Raw genomic sequence first — 17,791 nt, 5'->3', positions numbered from 1 at the left:
GGAAATTGCATGGAATTGGAAGGTGAGCCTCAGGGTTATACACAATTACATATAAGAGGAAAGGAGGAGTAGGAGAAAAATTATATAAGTGGAAGAAACGATTTATAGTAGAGGGGATGGAGAGAGAGTAGGGGAGGGGAGGGGAGGGGAGGGGTGAGGGGACAGTGGAGAATGGGATAGACAGCAGAATATATCAGTCACTAGAAAGGCAAATTGTAAATCAATGGAAATGTAACTGATGTGACACAGCAATCTGTATACGGGGTAAAAATGGGAGTTCATAACCCACTTGAATCAATCTGTGAAATATGGTATAATAAGAACTATGTAATGTTTTGAACAACCAACAATAAAATAATTTAAAAAATTCTCAAATTGGTCTAAAGTTTCAGTGCAATTATTCACAACAGCTTAGCTATGGAACCAACCTAGGTGCCCTTCAACAGATGAACGGATGAAAAAAAAAAATGTGGTATAAGTACATAATGGAATATTACTCAGCCTTAAAGAAGAATGAAATTATGGTATTTGCCAGTAAATGGATGGAACTGGAGACTATCATACCAAGTGAAATAAACCAATACCCTCCCCCCCCAAAAAAAAAAAACTGTTACTGCCAACGAACGGTTTAACCTAGAAGAATGAAATTTGGTAAGCCAAGTGTGATTGGGGTACTGATCATTACCTGAGAGTGTCATCGAGATTGGGTGAAAAAATGTGTGCTGAGATTTCAGGAAACTCGTAGTTTTTTGGAAGCTTGGAAACCCCTTTCCATGAAAGTGATTTGCGCAATTCTCTGCTTAGGGCTACATCAATAGGAAACAAACCATAGAGACAGAACTTGGAACTACTTTATTGTGTCAAGTTTCAAAGAGCTAGCACAAAACGTGTTTGATTTAGAGTTCCAACTACATGTATCCATATAGGAGAAAACAGAGTGAAACCTAAAAATTAAAACTGTTACTGCCAACGAACGGTTGAACCTACAGGAACGAAATTTGGTGAGCCAAGTTGGATTGGGGAACTCATCATTACCTGAAACTATCACCAAGATTGGGTACAAAAATGTGTGGTGAGCCGTTTCTTCGGACTGTGGTCGCCATTACAAGATGGCGCTGGCTCCGCTGTGGTCTGTGACAAACAACTCCTTATTTGGGAGAGTTGGCATGTGATGTTTTAACACCCTATGAGAAAGCTCCACGTAGCAGCTTCGCATTGGGGCTTGGGATGCTTTATTAAGGCTGGGAGGGGCGTCCGGGAAGTAGAAGAAGAAACATCAGGGGCCTGAATAAACGGCTGAAAGAAGATTCCTGTTGTTGCGTCTTCCTTGCGGGCAAGGGGTCGCGACAAGTGGTGCCGAAACCCGGGAACCAGAACTTTCAGCCGTCAGGGGTGGTGCACCGGTTAGTCCCAGGTAAGTGGGATCCGCGACCAAAGCGGGGATAGTCCCAGTAAGTGGGATCTGCGATCAAAGCGGGGTCAGCTCCTCTACAAAGAAAGAGAGAGCTTTATATTTTATTGCAGCTGCACTGTGTACTTTCACTTTTGTTTTCTGTGTTTCTTTTGTTGCTGTGTCATGGGTGCCGCATCTTCAAGTCCGCTTCTTCTGGCCCTAGACGGCCTGTTACGTTCCAAGGGCCTGGAAGTGAAACATAGAACTTTACAAAGATTTTTACAGAAGTTGGATATTGCTGCACCGTGGTTTGCATTTTCGGGCAGTCTTACTATACCTAGTTGGGATAAATTAGGCAAAGATCTTGACTTTGCTTCTGAGCAGGGCATATTAGAGGGCGGGGTGATACCCCTTTGGAAAATGGTCCGTAGTTGCCTCACAGATGGCAGATGTCAGGAAGCACTTACTAAAGGACAGGAAGTTCTAGAACAATTACATGAGGAGAAATCGGAGACGGCAGGAAGTGAGGTATCTCGGGAGGATGGAAGTGTGCGGAGCGTGAAACAGGGGAAGAGACGATTGTATCCAGATGCAGGAAGTGAGGTATCTCGGGAGGATGGAAGTGTGCGGAGCGTGAAACAGGGGAGGAGACGATTGTATCCAGATCTCAGTGCGCTGCGCACACCCCCATGTGAAAGTGGGTCAGAGGAAGAGGAGGATGAGGAGGAGGAGCTTGGGAGGCTGTCTCGCCAGCTAGGGAGTTTAGCTATAAGAGAAGGGAACAAAAATAAACAGGAGCTCAAGAAATGTGATCCTCCGGATCCACCGCCGTATGGCGGGGGTGTTTCGGGGAGAGCTTTCCATGCTCAAACATGGAGGGCTGTTAACGCTGAGATGGGTCTTGCTTATCCAGTTTTTCAGGATGATAATAGGGGAAGATTCCATGAGCCTTTAGATTTCAAAATTGTGAAGACTCTGGCGGAGTCTGTGCGCACTTATGGGGTGGATGCCGCCTTCACACTAACTCAGGTGGAGAGTCTGTCTAGATACTGTATGACTCCCTCTGATTGGGCTAGCCTTGTTCGGGCTTGTGTTTCCCCAGGTAAATATTTGGACTGGAGAGCATTTGTGCTAGAGGGCGCAATAGAGCAGGCCACCCAAAACCATGCGGCGGGACACCCTCATTGGGATAAGGACATGCTTTTGGGGCAAGGTAGATTTGCTAATCAACAGACGGGATTCCCTCTTGAGGTATATGATCAAATTAATAACATTTGCATTCGGGCATGGAAGTCACTTCCAAATAGAGGAGAGGTATCTGGTAATTTGACTAAGATTATACAAGGCCCTACAGAACCCTTTTCAGACTTTGTAGCAAGGATGGTGGACGCCGCTGGAAAGATTTTTGGGGATCCTGATAGAGCCATGCCCCTTGTCAAGCAATTGGTCTTTGAGCAATGCACCAAGGAATGTAAAGCAGCAATCGCTCCTTATAAGAACAAAGGCATAGAAGCATGGATGAAGGTGTGTAGAGAGATTGGAGGACCTTTAACTAATGCAGGTCTTGCAGCTGCTGTCCTTCGGATTACAAAAGGGGGCGGTCCTGCCGCCGGAACATGCTTCCATTGTGGTCAACCCGGTCATGTTAGACGTGAATGTCCCAAAAAAGACAATTCCAAAAAAGACAATTTTACTGGACCTTCTCACGGTGGCCTTTCCAATGGCCTTCGTCTACCGGGGTTGTGTCCAAGATGCAAAAAGGGGAAGCATTGGGCAAGAGAGTGTAGATCAGTGAGGGACATCCATGGACAGCCTATTTCAGCTGGGCCAAAAAACGGCCGACGGGGCCCTCGACCCCAGGGCCCACAAATATATGGGGCAGTGGAGAATGTCACACCCGAACCCGAGACATGGCCATCTCTACGCCATCCCATGAAACGCGGAGAGCCACTACAGGTGCCGCGGGATTGGACCTCTGTTCCACCTCCAGACTCGTATTAACACCTAAGATGGGAGTCCAATTGGTGGAAACTGAGTTTACAGGGCCTCTACCACCTGGCACTGTAGGTTTGCTAATTGGACGTGCATCCTCTATTTTACAAGGTCTTCATGTTTTTCCCGGAGTCATAAGTCCTGATACTGTAGGGATAATAAAGGTTATGGTGGAAGCTCCAAGGGGCATTGTGTCCATCTCCCCAGGGGATCGGATTGCTCAATTGCTAATTTTGCCTAGCTTACATAATCACTTCCCTGCTGATTCAAGGTCACAGACAGGGAGTGAGATTGGTACCACCGGAGGGAATTGTGCCTATTTGTCACTAGATATGAGCAATCGCCCCACTTTGGAATTAAGCATAGAAGGTAAATCTATTGTGGGATTACTGGATACCGGAGCAGACCGTAGTATTATAGCACTTAGGGACTGGTCTAAGGGATGGCCAGTGCAGACTTCTGATCAATCCTTGAGAGGACTTGGATATGCCCAGGCCCCTCAGATCAGCTGTAGACATCTAGTCTGGAAGGATCCAGAAGGACATAATGGTACCTTTCAGCCTTATGTACTTGATTTACCTATCTCTCTATGGGGCCGTGATCTGATGAAAGACATGGGGTTCACTCTTAGTAATGACTATTCCCCAGTGTCTCAACAGATTATGCAAAATATGGGGTATAGGCCAGGTCTAGGACTAGGAAAACATTTACAGGGACGTAAGCATCCTGTACAAGGTCATCAAAAGCTTGACAGATTTGGTCTGGGTTTTTCCTAGGGGCCGCTGGGGCTCAAATACCCATAACATGGCTCACCGAGGAGCCTGTTTGGGTGCCTCAGTGGCCTCTTCCCTCGGTTAAATTGGCAGCAGCTCATGCTCTAGTTAAAGAACAACTTGACTTGGGTCACATCCAGCCTTCTACTTCTCCATGGAATACTCCCATATTTGTCATTAAGAAAAAATCAGGGAAGTGGCGCCTACTGCATGATCTACGAGCAGTTAATGCTCAAATGCAACTTATGGGGCCCATTCAAAGAGGGCTGCCTCTGCTCTCCTCGGTTCCTCAGGGTTGGCACATTATTGTTATTGACATTAAAGACTGTTTCTTTTCTATTCCTTTGCATCCTAAAGACTCGCAGCGTTTTGCCTTCACCCTTCCCTCGTGTAACCACGAGGAACCAGATCAAAGGTTTGAGTGGGTAGTGTTGCCGCAGGGAATGGCTAATAGTCCCACGATGTGTCAGATGTATGTGGGGAAGACACTCGCACCTCTCAGACAAAAGTATTCCTCCATCAAGATCATTCATTATATGGATGATGTATTATTGGCTGCTAAATCAGAGCAGACAGTTCATGAGGCCTATAAAGACCTAGTGAAGTTGTTAGCTCAATATGGACTGCATATCGCACCTGAAAAGATTCAAACAGGGGATTCTATTAAGTATTTGGGAGCAACAATTGGGTGTGACAAATTACGACCACAGAAAATCACCATACGAGGTCAGGATCTCCAAACTCTAAATGATTTTCAAAAACTGCTGGGAGATATTAATTGGATACGAGGATATTTACATATTTCTAATGTTGTGCTACAGCCTTTGTATGCTACTCTTAGGGGTGATCCAGATCTTACTTCCCCTCGCAGCCTCACCAAAGAGGCTAGAGCGGCCCTTATGACAGTAGAAGAAGCTATACAACATGCTACTTTATGCAGGCTCCAGAGTGATAAACCTTTCCAGTTATGTGTGCTTGCCACTATGCGGCAGCCTACTGGAGTACTGTGGCAAGATGGACCTTTGCTATGGATTCACCCACATGTATCCCCAGGAAAATCCTTAGAATATTATCCTGATGCTGTTGCAGCATTAGCACTTAAAGGGATTCAACAAAGCATTCAATTTTTCGGACAATCACCTTCTTCTCTTATTATACCCTACACTAAAGCTCAACTTAGTGTCTTGTGTGCTACTCTAGATAACTGGGCTATTCTATGTTGCTCGTTTCAAGAGGATATTGATAATCATTACCCTTCTCATCTGTTACTCCATTTTGTTAAAGAACATCCTATCATTTTCCCTAAAGTAACTTCATCCAGTCCCATTCCGGGGGCTGTTAACATTTTTACTGATGGTTCCAAGTCTGGAATGGGAGCTTATGTAATTAATGATTCTCCCCCTGTCCAGCATCAATTTGCTCCTGGAAATCCACAATGGGTAGAACTACAAATTGTTATTGAGGTTTTTAAACAGTGTTCTTTTCCCTTTAATCTCATTTCGGACTCCATCTATGTGGTGCAAGCACTACAAATCCTGGAGGCTGTGGGAGCTATTAGTGATGCCCTGTCGCGACCCCCTTGCCCGCAAGGAAGACGCAACACCGGGAATCTTCTTACAGCTGTTTATTCAAGCTCTCGAGAGTTCTTCTAATCTCCCAGAAGCCCCTCCCAGCCTTAATAAAGTATCCAAACACCCAATGCGAAGCTGCCACGTGGAGCTTTCTCATAGGGTGTCAAAGAACCATGTGCCAACTCTCCCAAAGAAGGAGTTGTTTATCACAGACCACCACAAGGCCAGCGCCATCTTGTAATGGCGACCACAGTCCGCAGAAGCGGCTCGCCACAGTTCCCCCTTTCGTTTACTAAAAACAAAACAGGCAAGAGTAGAGGTGAATCGCCATTACTCATACGAAGCCTTCAACCAGGAACCTCATCAGACCCAAGCAGGTCAGGACGTTCCCACATGACCGTTATTGGCTGAATATGAAAACAGACACCACAAAGCTGTTAAGGCCCTGTGAGCTGGCCTCCTTGACGTGCATACAAATCAGGGCTGGATCCAAGCCCTGGGGGCCGGGGGGAATCCACTGCCAGCAGTTTTTTCCTTCTGTTTATAGCACGTCAAAGGGAATCAAGTAGCCCCTGTCTTAGGTCGTTCACTGCCCTTACATTGCTTACCCGTCTTTGGGGAGGCCCCATTCCCCTGTCTTAGGTTGCAGTGCAAGCGTGAAAGTTGCCCGTCTCTGGGTACTACAAGATCAGCTCGTTGTTGCCAAGGCGTTTAATGGTATCTACTCAGCCAGTCATGATTAGGTCTCTGAGGCTGAACTGTGGCTGTATAGAAATACAACGACAAACAAGTTGGCAACACCCTAAAAGAAAGGCACGGGTCATAGAGCGATAGAAAAGTACTAGCGTGGAAACCCATCTGTGTGCAATGGCAGTAAAGCCGGCAGAGTGCAAGGGCTTTCCAACACTAGGAGAATAACAAGGAAGGACATGTCGTTCCCAGTGCAATGTCCGTAAAACTTGGGGTGCAACGACCATGTCAAAGGTTTACTGTTTAATTTGTGCAAGCCAAACTTGAGGTGAGTTGCCAGTTTCCAAAGCTGCAAGTGCTTGTATAATCATAGCTTTATCGCGAGCATTGCGGGCCTTAAGGCGGCAGAGAAACCACAAGCAGAGAACCATACCGAAGCAACACATTGCGCCAAAAATGCCTACCCCCACCCACTCTTTAAAAAAGGAAAAGGCAGAAGATATCCAATCAGTGAATTGACCCAACGTTATGGGATCAACGTGGGTACTATTCAAGACAGCTATCTGGGTTAGTTGAGACTGGATCATGTCTTCCGCTGCCATGGACCAATTTCCGGCCAAGTATTCTCCGATGATACGGGAGGCATTCCTGGAATCATTAAATCTGACAGAGGTTATGCATAAATGTGCACGTTGATCAACACAGCCCAAAAGCACCAAATCAGCCAATTCTTCTACCTGAGCTTGGAGTAAATCTATTCTTTGGTTGGCAGCTAAGATCCCTGACAAAATATGTTGATTAATTGCATTTTGGGACTCAAGTATCATAGAAGTTTGTTGAACAACTTGATTAACGGAGGCAGCAGTCTGCACTTGATTGGCCATGGCCACTCCGGCCGCGACCGCTGCAGCAGCAGATACCGCCACGGCTGTCACTATAGCAGCTGTGATTCCAAAATCCCTGCGGACTCTAAGTAGCTCAACAATGGGGAATTTATCAGGGTCCGCAATAACTGGGATTGGAACAAAGGTTGGAATTTTCATAACCACTGCTACAGCCGAAGAACCATCCCAACATTCAGATAAGAAACAATTAACATTAAAACAATCCAGCATTTCTGACGAGGTGTCATTAGCCAAAAGGAGTAAGAACGGAGATTGAACACAAACCGCTGCAGGGGGCAATGTGGCATTATCCAACAGAGAGTTGAACGAAACAGATGTGAGTCTACTACCTCGCTCACTCTCGTAAACAGTGCCAGAAACATTAGCCAACCAACTTTTGGCTCCCAGCAATTGAGCCAGTGCAGAAATATCAGCTGAAGCCCCCTTTGTGTTGGAAATCAGCCATTGAAACCAGGACCAACCCACTCCTGTAGAGGAGTTGGCACTGTTGCTAAAGTCATAAACATACCTCTTAAGAGAGGGGGAAAGGGAGAAACCTTTAGCAACTTGACGTTTCTCCCAAGAATAATCAAGGCGTGAATGTTGGGGGGAAACCAAGATTAGGGGTACAGTAAGGAGAAGCCTTAAAATGAGTGGCATAAGGAAGTCCACTAGAATATGGGGGCATTGGAATTAGTACCTCGGAGATACTAGCCAAGGTAGTTGTGGTTAAAGCAGAGCTATTTACGGAGGTTCCTGAGCCTGATTGTTCCCCTGAGACTACTTGGCCCAATACAGTACTGAGAATGCTCCCTGAGACTTGACTGGACTGCAATGGATTGTCCCAGTTAGTCAAATTCTTGGTCTTAAGACGGATACAATGAGCGTTCCCAAGGCTAAAACAAAACACTCCTGTGAGATTAACTTGAGATTGATTGTAAATGCGTTCCACGTCCCCTCTAGGAGAGGCACAGGGCGCAGACATCTCACACGAGGTAGAGAAAAGAGTGGGAAGGACACTGGAATTACCGTGAACCGGCATCGGCATTGGCCAAGCCCGTGCCACCGCCCACCATTGCATTGGTGTCGTCTGTGTCATCGGCATCAGCACCAGAGCCAGAGCACTCAGCAGAATGAAGATCCTCATCACGGGATTGCTGTGGTAATTCTTGTTGCTGAGTAGCCGGCGTCAGGACTCTTCTTGTCAGGCGTTCAGGGACCCACAATGGTTCCGTGCGATCCTGGGGAAAAACACATACGGATCCTCGTGCCCATGTCAGCACGGGGTCGGGGCCGTTCCATTGGCCCGTAAGAACATCTTTCCACTTAACATAGCCAATCACAGAGGGCTGAGGGAACACATGTCTATCGGCCGCAGAGCGACCATGAATATCCAAATTCAAAAAATTAATAGTAAAGAGAGCTAAGGACAAGCATTCTTTAGGAGTATGTCCAGCTCCTATTCCCCCTTTTTGTTTTTGTAAAGTTTCCTTTAAGGTGCGATGAGCACGCTCAACAATGCCTTGTCCTTGAGGATTGTAAGGCAGACCATGAGTAAGTTGCACTCCCATAGTAGAACAAAAGGACGTGAATTGTCTGCCAGTATAAGCAGGTCCATTGTCAGTCTTAAGGGACGTGGGCGCACCCCACGCCGCCCAGGCTTCCAGGCAATGAGTGATGACATTACGTGCCTTTTCTCCTGATAACGCAGAAGCATGAATAACTCCAGAGCACGTATCAACAGAAACATGGACATACTTGAGGTTACCAAAGTCAGGTATATGTGTCACATCCATTTGCCAGACAACCAGTGGCTTCAACCCCCGTGGGTTCACTCCATAAGTAGGGGGATGAAGAAATGTGACACAATGGGGACAGTGCAATACTATCTGCCGAGCATCTGCTCTAGAAATGGAAAAACGCCTGCGCAGTGTTAAAGCATTAACATGGAAATTTTGGTGAAACAATTTAGCCTCCTCTAAGGAGGAAGCCAAACAGATCAACTGACCTCGAGTGGCTGAGTCCGCACAGGCATTACCCTGTGATAATGGACCAGGGAGAGAGGTGTGAGCCCGGATGTGCATTGGATAAAAGGGAGCAGTGCGGCTATAGATAAGCTGTCGAAGCTGATTAAAGTAAGCAGATACATTACGGGCATCACTAATAGCTCCCACAGCCTCTAGGATTTTTAGTGCTTGCACCACATAGATGGAGTCCGAAATGAGATTAAAAGGAAAAGAACACTGTTTAAACACCTCAATAACAATTTGCAGTTCTACCCATTGTGGATTTCCAGGAGCAAATTGATGCTGGACAGGGTAGAATCATTAATGACATAAGCTCCCATTCCAGACTTGGAACCTTCAGTAAAAATATTAACAGCCCCCGGAATTGGACTGGATGAAGTTACTTTAGGGAAAATAATAGGATGTTCCTTAACAAAATGGAGTAACGGATGAGAAGGGTAATGATTATCAATATCCCCTTGAAACGAACAACATAGAATAGCCCAGTTATCTAGAGTAGCACACAAGACACTAAGTTGAGCTTTAGTGTAGGGTATAATAAGAGAAGAAGGTGATTGTCCGAAAAATTGAATGCTTTGTTGAATCCCTTTAAGTGCTAATGCTGCAACAGCATCAGGATAATATTCTAAGGATTTTCCTGGGGATACATGTGGGTGTATCCATAGCAAAGGTCCATCTTGCCATAGTACTCCAGTAGGCTGCCGCATAGTGGCAAGCACACATAATTGAAAAGGTTTATCACTCTGGAGCCTGCATAAAGTGGCATGTTGTATAGCTTCTTCTACTGTCATAAGGGCCGCTCTAGCCTCTTTGGTGAGGCTACGAGGGGAAGTAAGATCTGGATCACCTTTAAGAGTAGCATACAAAGGCTGTAGTACAACATTAGAAATATGTAAATATCCTCGTATCCAATTAATATCTCTCAGCAGTTTCTGAAAATCATTTAGAGTTTGAAGATCCTGAGTTCGTATGGTGATTTTTTGTGGTTGTAATTTGTCATACCCAATTGTTGCTCCCAAATACTTAATAGAATCTCCTGTTTGAACCTTTTCAGGTGCTATATGCAGCCCACATTGTGCTAACAACTTCACGAGGTCGTCATAGGCCTCATGAACTGTTTGTTCTGATTTAGCAGCCAATAATACATCATCCATATAATGAATGATCTTGATGGAGGAGTACTTTTGTCTGAGGGGCACAAGTGTCTTCCCTACATACATCTGACACATTGTGGGACTATTAGTCATTTTCTGCGGCAACACTATCCACTCAAACCTTTGATCTGGTTCCTCGTGGTTACACGAGGGAAGGGTAAAGGCAAAACGCTGCGAGTCTTTAGGATGTAAAGGAATAGAAAAGAAACAGTCTTTAATGTCAATAACAATAATGTGCCAGCCTTGAGGAACAGAAGAGAGCAGAGGCAGCCCTCTCTGAATGGGCCCCATAGGTTGCATTTGAGCATTAACCGCTCGTAGATCATGCAGTAGGCGCCACTTCCCTGATTTTTTCCTAATGACAAATATGGGAGTATTCCATGGAGAAGTAGAGGGTTGGATGTGACCCAAGTCAAGTTGTTCTTTAACTAGAGCATGGGCTGCTGCCAGTTTAACCGAGGGAAGAGGCCACTGAGGCACCCAAACAGGCTCCTCGGTGAGCCATGCTATGGGTATTTGAGCCTCAGCGGCCCCTAGGAAAAACCCAGACCAAATCTGTCAAGCTTTTGATGACCTTGTACAGGATGCTTACGTCCCTGTAAATGTTTTCCTAGTCCTAAACCTGGCCTATACCCCATATTGTGCATAATTTGTTGGGACACTGGGGAATAGTCATTACTAAGAGTGAACCCCATGTCTTTCATCAGGTCACGGCCCCATAAAGAGATAGGTAAATTAAGTACATAAGGCTGAAAAGTACCATGATGTCCTTCCGGGTCCTTCCAGGAAAGATGTCTACAGCTAACCTGAGGAGCCTGGGCATATCCAAGTCCTCTCAGAGATTGATTAGAAGTCTGCACTGGCCATCCCTTAGACCAGTCCTTAAGTGCAATGATGCTACGATCTGCACCTGTATCAAGTAAGCCCACAATTGATTTACCTTCTATGCTTAATTCCAAAGTAGGGCGATTACTCATATCTAGTGACAAATAAGCACAATTCCCTCCGGTGGTACCAATCTCATTCCCTGTCCGTGACTTTGAGTCTGCAGGGAAATGATCATGTAAACTAGGCAAAACCAGTAATTGAGCAATCCGATCTCCTGGGGAGATGGACACAATGCCTTTTGGAGCTTCCACCATAACCTTTACTATCCCTACAGTATCAGGACTTATGACTCCAGGGAAAACATGAAGACCTTGCAAAATGGAAGATGCACGTCCAATTAGCAAACCTACAGTGCCAGGTGGTAGAGGCCCTTTGAACTCAGTTTCCACCAATTGGACTCCCATCTTAGGTGTTAACACGAGTCTGGAGGTGGAACAGAGGTCCAATCCCGCGGCACCTGTAGTGGCTCTCCGCGTTTCATGGGATGGCGTAGAGATGGCCATGTCTCGGGTTCGGGTGTGACATTCTCCACTGCCCCATATATTTGCGGGCCCTGGGGTCGGGGGCCCCGTCGGCCGTTTTTTGGCCCAGCTGAAATAAGCTGTCCATGGATGTCCCTCACTGATGTACACTCTTTTGCCCAATGCTTCCCCCTTTTGCACCTTGGACACAATCCCGGTGATCGAAGGCCAGTGGAAGGGCCACCGTGAGGAGGTCCAGTAAAATTGACATTTTTGGGACACTCACGTCTGATATGACCGGGTTGACCACAATGGAAGCATGTTCTGGCGGCAGGATTGCCCCCTTTTGCAATCCGAAGGACAGCAGCTGCAAGACCTGCATTAGTTAAAGGCCCTCCAATCTCTCTACACACTTTCATCCATACTTCTATGTCTTTGTTTTTATAAGGAGCGATTGCTGCTTTACATTTTTTGGTGTATTGCTCAAAGACCAATTGCTTAACAAGGGGCATGGCTCTATCAGGATCCCCAAAAATCTTTCCAGCAGCATCCACCATCCTTGCTACGAAATCTGAAAAGGGTTCTGTAGGGCCTTGTAAAATCTTGGTCAAATTACCAGACACTTCTCCTCTATTTGGAAGTGACTTCCATGCCCGAATGCAAATGTTATTAATTTGATCATATACCTCAGGAGGGAATCCTGTCTGTTGATTAGCAAATCTACCTTGCCCCAAAAGCATGTCCTTATCCCAATAAGGATGTCCTGCTGCATGGTTTTGGGCGGCCTGCTCTATTGCGCCCTCTAGCATAAATGCTCTCCAGTCCAAATACTTGCCCGGAGAAACACAAGCCCGAACAAGGCTAGCCCAATCAGAGGGAGTCATACAGAATCTAGACAGACTCTCCACCTGAGTTAATGTGAAGGCGGCATCCACCCCATAAGTGCGTACAGACTCTGCCAGGGTCTTCACAATTTTGAAATCTAAAGGCTCCGAAAATCTTCCCCTATTCTCATCCTGAAAAACTGGATAAGCAAGACCCATCTCAGCGTTAACAGCCTTCCATGTTTGAGCATGGAAAGCTCTCCCCGAAACACCCCCACCATACGGCGGTGGGTCCGGAGGATCACATTTCTTGAGCCCCGGTCTATCTTCGTTCCCTTCTCCAGCAGCTAAACTCCCTAGCTGGCGAGACAGCCTCCCAAGCTCCTCCTCCTCATCCTCTTCTTCTTCTGACCCGCTTCCACATGGGGGTGTGCGCAGCGCACTGAGATCTGGATACAAGCGTTTCCTCCCCTGCTTCTCGCTCCGCACGCTCCCATCCTCCCGAGATACCTCACCTTTTGTCAGAGATAATCGTCTCCTCCCCTGTTTCACGCTCCGCACACTCCCATCCTCCTGAGATATCGCACTGCCTGCTGTCTCCGATTTCTCCTCATGTAACTTTTCTAAAACCTCCTGTCCTTCAGCAAGTGCGTCATGACATCTGCCATCTGTGAGGCAACTACGGACTATCTTCCAAAGGGGAATCACCCCACCCTCCAATATGCCCTGCTCACAAGCAAAGTCAAGATCCTTGCCCAATTTATCCCAACAAGGCATAGTAAGGCTGCCCGAATATGCAAACCACGGTGCAGCAACATCTACTTTCTGCAAAAATCTCTGTAAGATACTATGTTTCACTTTCAGGCCTTTGGAACGTAACAGGCCGTCTAGTGCCAGAAGAAGCGGGCTTGAAGATGTGACACCCATGACACAGCAACAGAACAGATACAGAGGACAAAACGAAAGTACACAGAAACAAAAGAAAAGTACACAGTGCAGCTGCAATAAAATATGAGGCTCTCTCTGTCTTTGTAGAGGAGCTGATTCCGCTTTGGTCGCGGGTCCCACTAACCGGGACTATCAGGTCCCGCCCACCGGGACTATCGTGTCCCACTCACGGGGACTGTCGGGTCCCACCCACGGGGACTGTGGGGTCCCACTTACCGGGACTGTTCAGTGCACCACCTCTGACGACTTGCAAGTTTTGATTTTCCAGGGTCTCGGCACCACTTGTCGCGACCCCCTTGCCCGCAAGGAAGACGCAACACCGGGAATCTTCTTACAGCTGTTTATTCAAGCTCTCGAGAGTTCTTCTAATCTCCCAGAAGCCCCTCCCAGCCTTAATAAAGTATCCAAACACCCAATGCGAAGCTGCCACGTGGAGCTTTCTCATAGGGTGTCAAAGAACCATGTGCCAACTCTCCCAAAGAAGGAGTTGTTTATCACAGACCACCACAAGGCCAGCGCCATCTTGTAATGGCGACCACAGTCCGCAGAAGCGGCTCGCCACAATGCCCGTAATGTATCTGCTTACTTTAATCAGCTTCAACAGCTTATCCGTGGCTGCACTGCTCCTTTTTATCCAGTGCACATCCGGGCTCACACCTCTCTTCCTGGTCCGTTATCGCAGGGTAATGCCTGTGCGGACTCAGCCACTAGAGGTCAGTTGATCTGTTTGGCTTCCTCCTTAGAGGAGGCTAAATTGTTTCACCAAAATTTTCATGTTAATGCTTTAACACTGCGCAGGCGTTTTTCTATTTCAAGAGCAGATGCTCGGCAGATAGTATTACACTGTCCCCATTGTGTCACATTTCTTCATCCCCCTACTTATGGAGTGAACCCACGGGGATTGAAGCCATTGGTTGTCTGGCAAATGGATGTGACACACATACCTGACTTTGGTAGCCTCAAGTATGTCCATGTTTCTGTTGATACGTACTCTGGAATTATTCATGCTTCTGCTTTATCGGGAGAAAAGGCATGTAATGTCATTACTCATTGCCTGGAGGCCTGGGCGGCGTGGGGTGCACCTACGTCCCTTAAGACTGATAATGGACCTGCTTATACTGGAAGACAATTTACATCTTTTTGTTCTACTATGGGAGTGCAACTTACTCATGGTTTGCCTTACAATCCTCAAGGGCAAGGCATTGTTGAGCGTGCTCATCGCACCTTAAAGGAAACTTTACATAAACAAAAGGGGGGAATAGGTGCTGAACATACTCCTAAAGAACGCCTGTCCTTAGCTCTCTTTACCATTAATTTTTTGAATTTGGATATTCATGATCGCTCTGCGGCCGATAGACATGTGTCCCCTCAGCCCTCTGTGATTGGCTATGTTAAGTGGAAAGATGTTCTTACGGGCCAATGGAACGGCCCCGACCCCGTGCTGACATGGGCACGAGGATCTGTATGTGTTTTTCCCCAGGATCGCACGGAACCGTTGTGGGTCCCTGAACGCCTGACAAGAAGAGTCTTGACGTCGGCTAACCAGCAACAGGAAATACCACAGCAATCCCGTGATGAGGATCTTCATTCTGCTAAGTGCTCTGGCTCTGGTGCTGATGCCGATGACACAGATGACACCAATGCAGTGGTGGGCAGTGGCACGGGCTTGACCAATGCCAATGCCGGTTCATGGTAATTCTAGTGTCCTCCCCACTCTTTTCTCTACCTCATGTGAGATGTCTGCTCCCTGTGCCTCTCCTAGAGGGGACGTGGATAGCATTTTTAATCAATCTCAAGTTAATCTCACAGGAGTTTTTTGTTTCAGCCTTGGGAACACTCATTGTATTAGTCTTAAGACCAAGAATTTGACTAACTGGGAGGACCCATTGCGGTCCAGTGAGGTTTCAGGGAGCATTCTCAGTGCTGTGCTGAGCCAAGTAGTCTCAGGGGAACAAACAGGCTCAGGAACCCCCGCAAATAGCTCTGCTTTAAACACAACTACCTTGGCTATTATCTCCGAGGTACTAATCCCAGTGCCTCCTTCTTCTAATAGTCTTTATAATGCCACCCATTTTAAGGCCTCTCCTTACTGTACCCCTAATCTTGGTTTCCCCCCAACATTTACGCCTTGTCAGGATCATTCTTGGGAGCAACATCAAGTTGCTAAAGGTTTCTCCCTTTCCCCCTCTCTTAAGAGGTATGTTTATAACTTTAACAACAGTGTCAACTCCTCTACAGGAGTGGGTTGGTCCTGGTTTCAATGGCTGATCTCCAATGAAAAGGGGGCTTCAGCTGATATTTCTGCACTGGCTCAATTGCTGGGAGCCAAAAGTTGGCTGGCTAATGTTTCTGGCACTGTTAGGGAGAGTGAACGAGGTAAAAGACTCACATCTGTTTCGTTCAACTCTCTGTTACATAATGCCACATTGCCCCCTGCAATGGTCTGTGTCCAATCCCCGTTCTTACTTCTTTTGGCTAATGACACCTCGTCAGGGGTGCTGGATTGTTCTAATGTTACCTGTCTCTTATCTGAGTGTTGGAATGGTTCTTGGACTGTAGCGGTGGTTATGAAAATTCCAACTTTTGTCCCAATCCCAGTCACTGTGGACCCTGACGAATTCCCCATTGTTGAGCTACTTAGAGTCCGCAGGGATTTTGGAATCACAGCTGCTATAGTGACAGCCGTGGCGGTATCTGCTGCTGCAGCGGTCACGGCCGGAGTGGCCATGGCCAATCAAGTGCAGACTGCTGCCACCATTAATCAAGTTGTTCAACAAACTTCCACCATACTTGAATCCCAGAATACAATTAATCAACATATTTTGTCAGGGATTTTAGCTGCCAACCAAAGAATAGATTTACTCCAAGCTCAGGTAGAAGAATTGGCTGATTTGGTGCTTTTGGGCTGTGTTGACCAACGTGCACATTTATGTATAACCTCTGTCAGATTTAATGATTCCAGGAATGCCTCCCGTATCATTGGTGAATACTTGGCCGGAAATTGGTCCATGGCAGCGGAAGACATGATCCAGTCTCAACTAACCCAGATAGCTGTCTTGAACAGTACCCATGTCGATCCCGTAACTTTGGGTCAATTCACCGATTGGATATCCACTGCCTTTTCCTTTTTTAAAGAGTGGGTGGGGGTAGGCATTTTTGGTGCAATGTGTTGCTTCGGTATGGTTCTCTGCTTGTGGTTTCTCTGTCGCCTCAAGGCCCGCAATGCTCACGATAAAGCTATGATCATACAAGCTCTTACAGCTTTAGAAAATGGCAACTCACCTCAAGTTTGGCTTGCGCAAATTAAACAGTAAATCTTTGACATGGTCGTCGCACCCCAAGTCTTACGGACATTGCACTGGGATCGACATGTCTTTCCTTGTTATTCTCTTAGTGTTGGAAAGCCCTTGCACTCTGCCGGCTTTCCTACCATTGCACGCAGATGGGTTTCCACACTAGTGCTTTTCTATCGCCTTAAGACCCGTGCCTTTATTTTAGGGTGTTATCAACTTGTTTGTCGTTGTATTTCTATACAGCCACAGTTCAGCCTTAGCTATCCCCCTTCGTCCACCATCGTCACGATACAGGATGAGAGGCAAGGCACTGCACTTGAGTGATCCTTGAAGTGGACCTCAAGGAGAGCATGTCCTATTGTATGCGGGTTAGAAGCGTCCACGCCCCGTCCCACGGAGAAAAGCGTCGGCTGATATGGCCTCAGATCTGGGGAAGGCGCCTCCTTGGGGCTGAGCCATACTACGCAGCCACTTCTGCACAGTGGGATAGGACCTCTACTCTCTCCTGTGTTGTTCTTAGAAAACAAAAGGGGGAACTGTGGTGAGCCGTTTCTTCGGACTGTGGTCGCCATTACAAGATGGCGCTGGCTCCGCTGTGGTCTGTGACAAACAACTCCTTATTTGGGAGAGTTGGCACGTGATGTTTTAACACCCTATGAGAAAGCTCCACGTAGCAGCTTCGCATTGGGGCTTGGGATGCTTTATTAAGGCTGGGAGGGGCGTCCGGGAAGTAGAAGAAGAAACATCAGGGGCCTGAATAAACGGCTGAAAGAAGATTCCTGTTGTTGCGTCTTCCTTGCGGGCAAGGGGTCGCGACAAAAATGTGTGCTGAGATTTCAAGAAACTCGTAGTTTTTTGGAAGCTTGGCAACCCCTTTCCATGAAAGTGATTTG

At 46.8% G+C, this 17,791-nt stretch overlaps 1 long non-coding RNA gene across 1 annotated transcript; it reads left to right on the top strand.

Moving 5' to 3' along the window:
- Positions 1–1,277: 1,277 nt before the first annotated feature.
- LOC308649677 lies at positions 1,278–16,589 on the top strand. The gene is made up of 3 exons (XR_014022152.1): positions 1,278–1,414; positions 15,086–15,253; positions 16,568–16,589. It is a non-coding gene; the product is annotated as an uncharacterized lncRNA (long non-coding RNA).
- Positions 16,590–17,791: the final 1,202 nt, after the last annotated feature.

This window comes from Spermophilus citellus (genome assembly GCF_964194105.1).
Source record: "Spermophilus citellus genome assembly, chromosome: 5".
Classification (NCBI taxonomy): Eukaryota; Metazoa; Chordata; class Mammalia; order Rodentia; family Sciuridae; genus Spermophilus; species Spermophilus citellus.
This window is presented reverse-complemented; position numbering and strand designations above follow the sequence as displayed.